Below are 14,307 nucleotides of genomic sequence, written 5' to 3' on the forward strand. Positions count from 1 at the left end.
GCTATCGAAATTAGATGAGAGAGACATGAATTAAACTTGAGTCACGTAAAACACCGAGTCTTTTTCTTATCACTCTATCACAATTTTTTTAACACTCAACCACAAGTTCATATTTTCGATTAATTTGTCTATTGTCGGTCTATATGATATAATTACCGAATTTTTTTAGTGTTTTAATAGAAAAGAAATATTGTACTTTATTTGCCAATAAATAATAATAGAGTTTTAAAATATTACATTGTTTGATGAATTTATTTATAAAGATTTTTTTGTTACTCAAAACCTATCTACCTATTTTATTAAAGTAAAAAAACTTGGACAGATGTTAATGGGAGATTCATTGTTAGCCAAAATTTCTCGCTCAAACTATTTTCCTATATTTAATAAAAACTTATTTTATATCAGTGTAATTAAAACATATCAATCAATCATTTAATCTAATAACTAATTACGTAAATTATAGAGATTAAAAATATACGAATATTTATGTCAGTATAATAAAAATATTTATATCTTTAATGAAATCATATATACCTTTTATATTAAATCAATTTATACATACTTTTAAGTGTAAAGGATGAATGTGATAAAACTTAATGAACGATATTTATATAAGATGATAATAACAAGATGAATTTATGAATGAATAATAATTTTACTCTCACGTATTCATTCAATCTTTATGGATCCATAGAGTTCTCATCCACTTCTTTCAAATTTGTAATACAAAAGTGTGTTTTAGGCATGCTAATTTAGATATGATTTTCTCTTTTATATCATCTTTTGTTAGAATTTGCTATCCCATTAAAAAAAATGTAATTACAACTTATAACATCACATCGCTATGCTCATATTTTTCATGATTAAGAAGAAATTGCGTGAAGTTAACCAGATATTCATATGAATATTCCATTATAAATATAATGTGAACTTATTAAACTATTTAATTTGATAAAATATAGGTTTTTTTTAATTTAATCATTTACTTTCTATAGTTTAATTGTATTCTATTGAGCTTCTAGTGCATCATACGGGCGCTAAAACTAGTACAATAATAAAAAGAAACTTTTTTTAACCCACCACATGCAAAAACCATTTACCAAATAAAACCAAAAGTTTTGAAAATATTATTTCTTTAGAGTTATTTTTCTACAAAAATAGTTATCTCAATTCTATTATGAAACTCCACTTTACCATAGGGGGCCAAAACGACGTGAAGATGTCATGTTATGTAGTGCAAGAGTTTAGGTATGCATTTTAAGCTAGCGCGATACCGTTCATTTTGGCGTGACCCTAATGTTTAATTATTGTTTTACTAAGATAATAACCCGTGTTACACACGGGTGAAAAATATATCAAGAAACAATAAAATGTAAAAAACATATTCAATCAACACAAATATTTGACATAAGTTTTTTACCAGCAGATATCACAAAAGATGTTAAAGTATGTCTATAACATAAAAAGAAAATATTTGATAAATAAATAATTCAGTAAATAAGGAATAATATAACATAAATGTACAATTATACCTGAAAAAATAAATAAAAAACATTAGTAACAGATTTTATAATATTATTTGAAATCTAAGCTTACAAATACATACCAGGTTTAAACTTATATTTTCATCCGTATAGAGTTTTCATTCAAAAATCTTTTGAAACAAAAAAATGTCGGGTTTAAAAACTGTAGCTTGCATTCGATCTCCTATCATGAAATAATAATAATAATAATAATAATAATAATAATAATAAGAAGAAGAAGAAGAAGAAGAAGAAGAAACATGTGTAGATAATTAATGAAAAGAGTAGTATAGATAAAGGAAAATATAAAACAATAAAAAACCTATAGATTGATCCATGAGGACCATCTCCATCAAGAAGTTCTCGTTTGGAGTGTTTGTTATCCTTGACAGTCCATACTCTCAAAACTCTAACCTTAACTGTAGATGAAGATGTTTTGAGAACATCAATTTCATCCAATATTGTAAAGCTTTGAACCTCCAATGTAATCTGTTTTAAATCAAACGATAAAAAACTTTACTAAAGTAATTCATTTAAATATAAAATTTATAATTAACAGTTGAAGAACTTACTTTGCAAAAGCTTCAAAGACAGAAGATTGTTTTAATGTGGAGAATGCATCTACGAGCGGATGTTATATACTATATATGGAGATGTTTATTTTTTATAAACACCATAAGTTCAGAAACCATTTTAATTAAATAATAAATACAATAAATCAAATTCAATATAATACAATATACATCCTATAAATAAAACCCTATAAATAAGCCTATGAATGCAACATATAATTTCTAATAAAATCAAGGGCTTATTTTTGGAACTACCAAAAATTAAACATCTAACTATAATAATAAACCAATTTGAGTTGTTGACTAATTTAGAAACCGTTTTAATTACCCATTTTCTTTTCTTTTATTTTATTGAAATGTTTGCCGAGGATCCATCCCCTTTAAAAAAATTCCTGGTGTGCATTTTGGAAGATTGTTTTAATTGTTTTTTTATAAGATTGTTGTTGCATGATTGTTTTAATTAAAAATAATAATTTTTGTAAGGCTGTGAATTTCTAGTCAATATATAACTAATTGATCAAAAATATTAAAAAAGATTTTGGTTTCAAAAAATAACAGTTTAATGTTACCAAAAATTAATTGTGAATATGTGGAAAATAATTATATGGAAATGTTATTATGTGGAGTCCTATGTGGACATCCTAGATTAATGACACGTGAATAGAATTGAGTTACTTTATTATATTAGTTAGATTATAACAGTTAGGTTTCTATCCATATATAGTAAGATTTTCAAATTTTAAATTGATCGGTCATAAAAATAAATTAATATTAGTGAAACTTGGAAAATAAGTTTTTAAAGAAGAAACAATGAACTATTTAAACCTAGTAAATATAATAAGTTTTTTACTTCTAACAATAGTTAGAATAATTAATATCATAATTACATTAATAAGTTACAAAAATATAAAAGTCAATATCATAAATTTATATTTTATTTATGACAAAAGTCATAAATAAAATAAATTGAAAGGTCTAGTGAATTACTTGTTTTCATTATTTGTCATAAGCTGGTTGTTAGCCCGCATTATAAATATCACTAGCTCTTGAACCCGTGTATTACACGAGAATGTCAAATAATAAAAATAAATAAGGTCTGTTATTTGAAAAAAAATAACAAAATTAAAGGTAAAAAGAAAATACAAAATATATAGTACAAATAATAAGAAGTCTATAATATTAAATTTACAAATTAGAAAAAATCTCTTCATATACAAGTATACAACATTTGCCAAAATTGTTTTTACCTATTACCCATGGATAGTTATGATTAATGAGATGAGAGTTAGAGAATTATAAGAGAAATTATAACTCATTTGTTAAAATTGTTTTGACCCATGACCCATGGATTTGTAAAACAAATAAGACGAGGAATTAGAGAATTATAAAGAAAATTATAACCCATTTGCCTAAATTATTTTGACCCACAACCCATGGAGAGATAGGATGAATGAGATGAAAGATTATAAAGGAAATTATAACCCATTTGTCAAAATGATTTTGCCCATAACCCATGGATATGCAGAATGAGTGAGAAAAGAGATTAGACCTAGAATGAATGTGAGATTGCCACATCATCTTCATTATTTTCTTTAATTAGTATTGTTAGATGTTAGATGTTAGATTTGTCAAAATGATTTTGCCCATAACCCATGGATATGTAGAATGAATGAGAAGAGATATTAGACCTAGAATGAATGTGAGATTGCCACATCATCTTCATTATTTTCTTTTATTAGCATTGTTAGATGCCGCCAATAAAAAGTTCATGATATCTGAAAAATAATAAGAACAAGTCAAATAATATATTTACAAAGTAAAACTATGATGAGGTAAAACAAAAATTAATTTTTTTCTTTATCATTCTTCGGCAAATCAACGTGTGCTTATTAATATATGTATCGGTTATGAGTCTAATGTTGGCTCAATTGTTGTGTTGGCCCAAGTGTAAGGCCTAACCCAAGAATTATTAGGGTTTTATTATATTTGGTAATGTCTTGGCTAGCAAGTTTGGTTAGTCTATATAAGTCGAGTTATGGTTAGACATTACAATAAGAAGTTGATGCAACCGTGCTAGCGTTCATCAAGAGTCAAATCGAGTTAGGGTTTGAGAGTTTATAATCAGTTTTTTGAGTTATATTTTCTGATTAATATAAACGAGATATATTCGTTTACTTGGTGTTTGATTATCGATCCGGGACTTGAATGCGTTTGACGAACGTCTACGAGGGAGAGAGCGCGCTTCAAATTCACAAGGTTAGTTACTTTTCAATCGATCAGAAAGTAGTTATAAAGGCATGTCATATGATCAGTCCGGTAGCCGAGGTAAGGGTTGGCCGAGTTCACAGGGACGTGGAAGAGGCCGTGAAACCGAAGGTTAAGACCGAGACGATGAGGACCAAGATGGTTGCGAAAACCGAGGTGGTCAAGATCGTGGGTCAAGTCATAAGGGACAAAAAAGAACCAATGATCGTCAAAGGGGAAGAAAGGATAGATCACATGTTCAGTGTTACCGTTGTGATGAGTTTGGTTACTTTGGTATATGTGCCCGAAACGTATGAAGAAAAAGGAAGAATCTAATTTGAACAAAGTTGATAATTTGATCCATCTTTATTTATGATAAAAGGTGATAAGAAGACAGTTTTACTAAATGAAGATGGGGTGATTTCAAAGCATTTTGAAACCGAGCCGATGGAGAAAGATGTTTGGTATCTTGACAACGGAGCATTGAATCACATGACGGGTAATAAAGTGTACTTTTATGAATTGAATGAACAAGCCACGGGAACGGTGAAGTTCAGAGATGAATCTTGCATTGATATTCGGGGAAAAGGGTCGGTCTTAATTGAAGGAAAAACAAGGGAGCAACGCCTGTTGACCGATGTCTACTGCATCCCAAGCCTACAGAGCAATATCATAAGTCTTGGTCAAGCAACGGAAGGTGGATGCAAGATTCACATGAAACACAATTTGCTAACCATTAAAGATGATACATGTAAGCCTTTGATGAAGGTGACAAGGACCAAGAACTGATTGTACAACCCCGGTAAACGAGCTAGTATTGGACTGAAGAATTTTGCAGGTCGGGATCTTCAAAGAGTTGGACTGAAAGAAGACAGGCTGGTTACGAGTCAGATTCCAATCAAAGATCCAAGTTCCAAAATTCAAAGTCCAAAGAAGAGTGTTCAAGAAACTAAACACGTGGTCAAGAAATTGATTCAAGCATAAGAGAAGGTGTCTAATGATCAAACGAAGCAAGTGTTACTTCAAGCTAAGTGGAGCCCAAAGAACATTGCAAGAGATCAAGAAATGTCTCGGGAGAATTAAGAGAATGATGACAAGCGTGAAGTTGAAGATCTGCCAATTTCGAGTAGGAAATTAGGGGGTGAGTCGGGTGAGTTTGATGCAACAATTGAGGGGGTGATTGTTGGCTCAATTGTTGTTTGACCCAAGTGTAAGGCCTAACCCAAGAATTATTAGGGTTTTATTATATTTGGTAATGTCTTGGCTAGCAAGTTTGGTTAATTTATATAAGCCGAGTTATGGTTAGACATTAGAATAAGAAGTTGATACAACCGTGTTAGGATTCATCAAGAGTCAAACCGAGTTAGAGATTGAGAGTTTGTAATCAGTTTTTTAAGTTATATTTTCTGATTATTATAAACAAGAGATATTTGTTTACTTGATGTTTGATCTTGGAGTAATATGTCAAGTTTGGAATGTAACAAGACACCAGAGTTGATGATGAAGTGTGAGTGGCGAGACCACTTTAGTTTGTGATAAGATTTGACGTGTTGGACATATGTACTAGAAGACAGTTGACTAACTGCTCACAGGTTGACCACCGCCTTCATATGCCCCCAAGCATTCTTACTTTCACACTTGTACATAGTTTTATTATTAATTTAAAACAAAGTGACGAATTAGTGTTTATTTATGACGTATGGTTTTTAACACTATATATATGATGTTAAGAGCTTAAGATTAAGTATTATTTCGTCAATTTTCCGTCATAAGCTTGTAGTTGTTTCGGTTGCTGTTCTTTTTTATTTTTCTTTTGTATTTCGGGCTCTTGTATCTTGTAGGCTGTCTTTTGTTTTTTCTCGCTTAATGAATTTGACATTTCAAAAAAAAAGTAGTATTTAAATTATAAAAAATGAGAGACATGGTTATGTGTAAATTTGAAAAAGTAAGGGTGAAATTTTAACCAACAATGAAATAGTTGCATGATTACTAACATGCATAATAGCTAATAAGCTAATATATAATCACAAAAGTTATGTGTTGTATGTATTTAGATCATATTATACAACATACAGTATCTGATAATATGCGTAGGAAGTAACTCGAGTCTAGATTCATGCTTGGCACAACCACATAACGGAGTGTGCGAGCCAGCAATCAATTGGATCAAAGTCCAAAAATTAAGGTAATTCTCTTCGATATCCATGGTTTTGGGTGACAATAGAAAGCATTAACAGTTTGAGGGTTAAAGGTGTAAGTTTCCTAAAGTGCAAAACACAAAAGGCATCGTCATGATTAGCACTCATATGACGTTATTATTAATCTATCTAAACCACGCCTTGATCATGTGAGATTGGTCACACCACCCCCCCCCCCCCCCCCCCCCCCACTCTTACCGTTTTGTTCCAAAAAAGTCACCCCCATAGATTCTTTATCCAACAATCTCTAATGTCTTAATAGTTTCAAGTGTTTAATAAAGTGCCTACTCTCAAGATCGATTGGATTATTTAGTAGCTTTTATTTCAGTATGATGAAACATAATTTCATTTAATATAAAGATAATAATTTTTAATATGTTTTTTTATCATTCAAATCGAGATTAAAAAACAAATCGATTCGAATTCCGGTTTTGAGTTTTCTGACATGGTTAACATCTTAATCGAACTATGAATTTGAGTTGGTGATTTTTAACAGATTCAATATGATTGTCAAACTCAAAACATATTGATTATATCATTTAGCCTTTTCTTATCCTTTGGTGAATTAACGATTTAACTCGAATCCAATTTGGTTTAGCATAGAATTTAGTCTTCCAACATCTTAAATTTGAATAACCTGAAACCTAATGACGTACACTCCTAAGTTATATATGTATCGAAGGGGTTATTGTACAAAACATTACGTTACGCTTTCACATGTGAAGTGTAGAGAGCAATTATATGTGATACACGTCCTCGGCACGAGAGTATACATCAATATAGATCCGCACCATAATCACGCACAAATTATACAACACATATAATTAACTACTCATAATACTATGCAACTTACATAAAAAATCACGCAACGTAGATAACAACTACACAGTAATGTATATAAACAAATTACGTATGCTGATACGATCCAGCCACCACCTTGACCCGACCCATGAAGAACCGTTGACCCATTAGAAGTTGCATGACATTATTTCTAGTTTCCACCTTTTTTTAATGCATATTATTAGGATAATTAGTTTTTCAATTCTGCATGTTATTCATGTTCTCTATGATAGCACGCTCTCCATCATGTTTTCCATTATGCAATTATAAGCCTATTTAAAAGCCATCTCCATTAATTAAAAGGTAGAGAAGATTGTTCCAAATTACTTGTCTTACTTTAATTTACATTCTTGTTATTTAGTTGCTTATTAGGAAGACCGTCGATCTCGAATCTGGTTTCTTATCACATGCATATTACAAATTTACAAACAGACCATATGCTTATAATCATTTAATCTATGTACATAAATTATGCACTGTCCATTGCCTTTAATTAATAGAAAGTCATTTTTTATTAAAAATAAAATACGAGACAATATTGTACACAAAAATGAGAAAATTCCAGAAAAACAAAAAATACCAACAATGAGGTTAACATTTTCTTTTTCATCCTTTCAGCTATTTGGTAGCTGTGGAAAATTTTCAAAATGTTTATTTAATAGAAAGATAATTTTTTTTACCACCATAAAACGAAGTTTCCAGAAATGTCTATCATAACCATGTCTTTCACGAAATGCTTTGTTTCAACGCGTCTTTCACGATAATGCCCATTTCACGACCTGTTTGACCACCAAATGCATATTTCATGACCTGTTAGTCTCCAGCACGTCTTTCACGACATGCTTGATCTCTTAATTGTTTTTTTGTTTTTTAATATTACATTATTATATTTAATTTTACTCATATTTGTTTTTTTAATAATTTTTAATGTATAAAGTTTTAAATATACCGTTGAGATGTGCTTGTTTTTATTTACGTGTTGGCATAAACTTTACTTAAAATCGCATTTGGTCAAGTTTTATTAAACGTTTCGATATAAATTTGGCATGGCTCGGTTTTAAGTAAATTTATGACATGTGGATAAAAATAAGCACGTCTCAACAGCATTTTCGAAATCATATACAGTATAACTTTATAATTTATATATTACAAATTATAAAAGAAAAACCAAATGTGAGTGGCATATCGTTAAATGCCTGTTGGAGACTAAAATGTCGTGAAAGACACGTTTGGTGGCCAAACATATTGTGTAAGACGCGTTGAGACAAAACATGTTGTAAAAGACGCATCGAGACCAAACATGTCGTCAAAGACATGCTTATAATGGACATTTTTAAAAACTTTTATTTATGAAAACAAAAATGAAATCTCTCTTTATTAATAGGGCATTTGGAAACTTTCCCGTTTGTAACTCTTGATTTTTAGATTTTTGTCTTCGACCCAATTTTAATAATTGAAAAGGTACGCTCCTGAGTTTATAGTACTTCACTTTGCCGAATAATTTCAATATTTATTTGATTCTACATGTTTATATATTGAAATCTTGTTAAAGCAAAAGCAGTTGGTCATTAATATTGGCATGTGACAGTTGGGAAGAAGGGTGTTATGATATGCTAAGAGAAACCTTGCATTCGCATGACGAATTTTTGTCGATTTGAATTCGTCTATTGTACCTTTTAACGTCATTTTCGTTGAAGCAATTAAATGATGAACTTGACTTTTTAATTAGGGTTGTACAACGGCTCAGAACCGCGAGAACCGAATCAGAACCGGAACCGAATCGGAACCGCTAAATGCTAAATATAAGAATCGGAACTGAGCCGTATTTTAACGGTTCCGGTTCTGTTCGGAACCGAGTTAAACGGTTTTTGTGTAAACGGTTCTTGCTAGAACCGGTTTTCAATTAAAATTCTAAATATGAAATATTAGAAGATACAAGAAACAAGCGACAACCTATAAAATAAAACATTATCATATCAACATATTATATTTTAATGAAAGGGATTGAAAATAGAATAGAATAACTCAAAATATTTCAGAAAATAATTATTTTTTAAAACAGATTTAGGGCCGTGGAATATGATTATTGTTTATGATATTGTAAGTGATTTAATGTAACCGGGAAAGTGAGAACGTGGATGGTTGCTCGTACATGGAAGTATGAAAGCCTACTAAATAAATAGGATTTTAAATATAATCTTCAAAGTTTAAATCTAACCCGGTTCTAGCGGTTCTATAACCAAAACCGTCGGTTCTAATCGGAACCGAACCGGGAACCGTTTTCAGCCAAATTTAAGAACCGGACCTGAAATACAATAATACGATTCAATCTAACGGTTCGGTTCCGGTTCTCCGGTTCTAGCGGTTTGGAACTGCGAATTGCTCACCCCTATTTTTAATATAAGTTTCCAAGAAGGTACATAAAGTGTTCCCGAGTTTCATTTAAATGAGGAAAATAAAGGAAAATGAGGGATGGGAAAATTTTGTTGTGTTCCTGAGTTTCATTTAAGAAAGGAAAAGGGAAGGAAGATATAAAAAGGGAGTTCCCAAATTTCATTAAAGGAAAGAAAAGGAGGGGAGGGGAAGAAAATAAGGAGTAAAATAAGAAAAAATGTATCTTTCTAAATTGGAAAGATTAGGAAGGAAAGAAAATTAAAAAGAAAATGGTGATTCCAAAAGAAAATATAAGAAGAGAAAATTTTCTTTTCATTCCTTTTTTTTTAATAAATGAACTTGGAAACACAAAGTCTGATGTAAATAGAACGATACAATTGTAACTAAATCCAGTCATTTATTAAAAGGAAAAATTAAAAAAATGTCTCCGTTTTAGAGAGAGATTCCAAATATGTCCCTTTAAAATTCATACTCCTCATTTGTCCCTTTACTAACTCGTTTTTGTATCTACGTTAGAAAATCGAGACGACATGTTTCTTAACTCGCCGCTTCCCCCCATGTTAGCTCATAAACTCTCCTCCATGTTAGCTCAAAACCCATCGGCTCCCCTCCATGCTGGCTCAAACCTTGTCGCCTCCCCGCTGTGTTAGCCAAAAAATTAAATCTAATATTAATATATCTTTTTATTTAAAAAATTATATCTAAACAAGTTACACAAAGAATGATTTGATAGTATGCATGAGTTTTCTAAATCATATTATCATTCAAAATCCAATACACAAGAACTTAAAAACCAATAAAATTTAAAATATTCAAATATTTTTTAATTAAGTTTTGGATACATGTTTTTAGTAAGGATAAGGTTAAAAAAATGTTAGCTAACACAACGATGAGGCGACGAGTTTTGAGCTAACATGGAGGGGAGACAATATGTTTTGAGCTAACATGACAGAGAGGCGACGGGTTATGAGCTAATATGGCGGGGAGACGACGATTTAAGAACATGTCTCGATTTTCTAACGTAGAGCTAAAGACGAGTTAGTAAAGGGACAGATGAGGAATTTGAATTTCAAAGGTAAATATTTGAAATCTCTCTTTAAAAATGAGACATTTTGGGAATTTTCCCTTTTAGTAAAGATAAAGTAGAATTTTTTTAGCTATCATAGCGGGGATGCGACGAGTTTTGAGCTAACATGGAGGGAAGACGATAGGTTTTGAGTAAACATGGCAAGGAGGCGACGGGTTATGAGCTAATATGGCGGGGAGGCGGCGAGTTAACAAACATGTCGGCTCGATTTTCTAACGTAGAGGCGAAGACGAGTAGTAAAAGGATAAATGGGGAATTTGAATTTTGAATCTCTCTCTAAAAATGGGACATTTTGAGAATTTTCTCTTTATTAAAATATAAATCAACCGTTAAAAAACCTAGATTAAAAAAAAAGTTACCTTAAGACATTACTAAAATGGCCAATGTTTCGATACATGTGACATCAAATGACAAAATAAGCGAGTTAGAAAATTTTGATAACGAGCTTAAACATATTAGGGTTTTTCAGTTTTTCAATGTTTCATACTAGAGCTAACTACGTGTTAAACATAAAACTAATTCACATATACAACATTCATTAAGTACACGTTCGTTTCATAGAATTCTTAGGAATTTAAAAAAATAAAAATTTAAATTATGAGATATGGTGTATTCAGTTCGATAAGAGTAATAGAAATTAGTCAAAGGACTTCGATATTATTATGTTTTCGAAAAGTAAATGAGAAACGTATTTTAATATACGGACTGGACTGCAATAGGAATTATTGGTGGCAATGATAATCGGCTTGCGTCGGGGTTTGAGGCGTGGTCCAGTGTGCGAATCCATCTCTATCACCCCAAATTATGAAAGTACACATTTATTTTTATTCTGCTTTCTTTAAAATATAAAAATCCTAAACAAATCACCATATTTTGTTTTCTTGTGGTCACTTATCATCAAGAATGATCGAAGCAATATAAAGTTAATATACACTGCAAATAAAATAAAGGGTTGTCGCTCCTGTCATATTTATAGTGAGGGTCGTTTAAACCGTTCGATGCTCGTTTGGAATTTGCTCGGAAAATGCTCGTTTGTTTTTTCGCTCGATTGTAAACGAGCCGTTCTGCTCGGTTCGGTTGGTAAACGAGCCAAGCAACGAGCAAAGGTCTGCTCGGTTCGGTTCGGCTTGAATATTTTCAATTTATTTTACATATAATTATATATGAATAAATATATATATAGGCAACATACATAAAATATAAGTATTCGATTTTTTAAACCCTTTTAAATTTTTCCTATTCCGTCAGATTTATAATTTTATTAGTTCAATTAAAGTTTTCAGAATACTAAAAGTATGTTTACATGTTCATTATATCTCACTTCAAAACTTCTTTCTCTTAAAAATTTACAACATATATTTGTCTAAAAACTACTGATTTGTTTACAAAATATATTATTTGCAACCTTCAAACTTGTTTTTCATTGAAAATTTTAAAGTGAAAAAGAAATTAAAAAAATGCTCGAAATCGCTCGATGTTCGATCGAAAAATGCTTGGTTCAATTTTGGCTCGTTTCATTTTTCGTTCAGTTTGAATTTCAACCGTTCGGTTGTAAACGAGCCAAGCTACGAGCAAGCCTTCGCTCAGTTCGGCTCGGCCTGTGAACAACCTATTTATAGTATGTTTCTTCTAGTAGTCATTTCTTTTATAAAACAAAAAATAATTATATTTTTTACTGTTTGACATTATGAGTGTAAATTAAATTCAATCATTATGAAACTATAATATCAAGGATCAAAACTAAAATATTGCATTCTTACAAGGCAAACTATAAATTTAGTGTTGTCACAAAGACACTAATCCTACGACATTTTGCCTCATGTTCACTTGTTTCATAAATAGGTTGTCACTGTTTGGATTCATCGTATTAATTATCTCATGTGTCGATTTCCTTAGTTATTTGTATAATTCATATCCCCATTTGTTTTATGATTTCTTTGGTTTGAATATATATGGTAAATTATGGGTTAGTGGTTTCATTGTCAGCTTTTGATGGTTTAAATCTCAGATTCATTTTAACGTTTGTTTATTTTATTTAAGAGTTTGAAATCTTGTAAGTTTTGGCTCTTTTTATGTTCGTTGAGAAGGTTGAGTACGAATCTTTTCTTCAAGTATCTCAAATTCGTTTTATAACGACAATGTATGGTGGTAGTAATAAACACATCCCATTCATTTTTTTGAACTGCTAATGTATTAAAAGACCCAAGACAACTAGCAAGGAGCTAGAGCCGAATTAATCACCAAAGTACATGTAATATGAAAGAAACTTCACATAATATAAAAAAGAAATGGTTTAAACTTTCACAAAAAGCCCTTTGATCTATAAGATCTTCTTCCTCCAAGAAATTGCCAGAAACCATTTGGTGGTTTCTCCTCAGTTGTCATTTTTTCTATCTTCTTCTCTTCTATATGTCCAAGACAACTCGTTATTCGTTGCATCTTGAAACTTCCATGACTTTGTGGTTATGAACACACATTACTGTGTTATTTATTTAAACCATGTTTTCAAATTTAAGGTTAAATGATGTTAATTTACATGTGGTTTAGTATTGACTAGAACTATACAAGATTTATAAATGTATTTATACATTGTTGGCTTGTTGTGCATGGTGTAAACTTTCTATGGTTATGGATTAAAGAATTTTGATGTTTGAACACGTAAAACACTTTATATTTCATAAAAGCATCGTCAACACCCGGTGTAGGTCTAGAATACTCCTTTGTTCCATAACCTTGATTTTCATAATTCACATGCACTGCATAATTTTGTAAATGAAAGAACGATTATTAAAAATTGTTCAGTTGATCGATCAGCACGTCCAACAGTATATATATATTTTTTAACAACTAGGATAATAACCCGTGTTACACACGGTGGAAAACATATCAAAAAACAATATAAAATATAAAAAACATATTTAATCAACACAAATATTTGACATAAGGTTTTTACCAGTGATATTACAAAAGATGTTAAACTATGTCTATCACATAAAAAGAAAATACTTTATAAATAAATAATTTAATAAATAAGGAATAATATAATATAGATGAACCATTATACCTGAAAAAAATAAAAAAAAACACATTAGTAACAGATTTTGTAATATTATTTGAAAACTAAGCTTACAAATACATACAAGGTTTAAACTTATATTTTCATCCGTGTAGAGTTTTCGTTCAAAAACCTTTTGAAACAAAAATGTCAGGTTTAAAAACCGTAGCTTACATTCGATTATCTTGTTATGAAATAATAATAATAATAATAATAATAATAATAATAAGAAGAAGAAGAAGAAGAAGAAGAAGAAGAAGAAGAAGAAGAAACATGTGTAGATAATTAATGAAAAGAGTAGTATAGAGAAAGGAAAATATAAAACAATAAAAAACCTATAGATTGATCCATGAGGACCATCTCCATCAAGAAGTCCTCGTTTGGAGTGTTTGTT

Source organism: Bidens hawaiensis, unplaced genomic scaffold (assembly GCF_021521415.1).
Source record: "Bidens hawaiensis isolate Kalapana, Puna unplaced genomic scaffold, B.hawaiensis_p1.1 tig00002977_1, whole genome shotgun sequence".
Taxonomy (NCBI): domain Eukaryota; kingdom Viridiplantae; phylum Streptophyta; class Magnoliopsida; order Asterales; family Asteraceae; genus Bidens; species Bidens hawaiensis.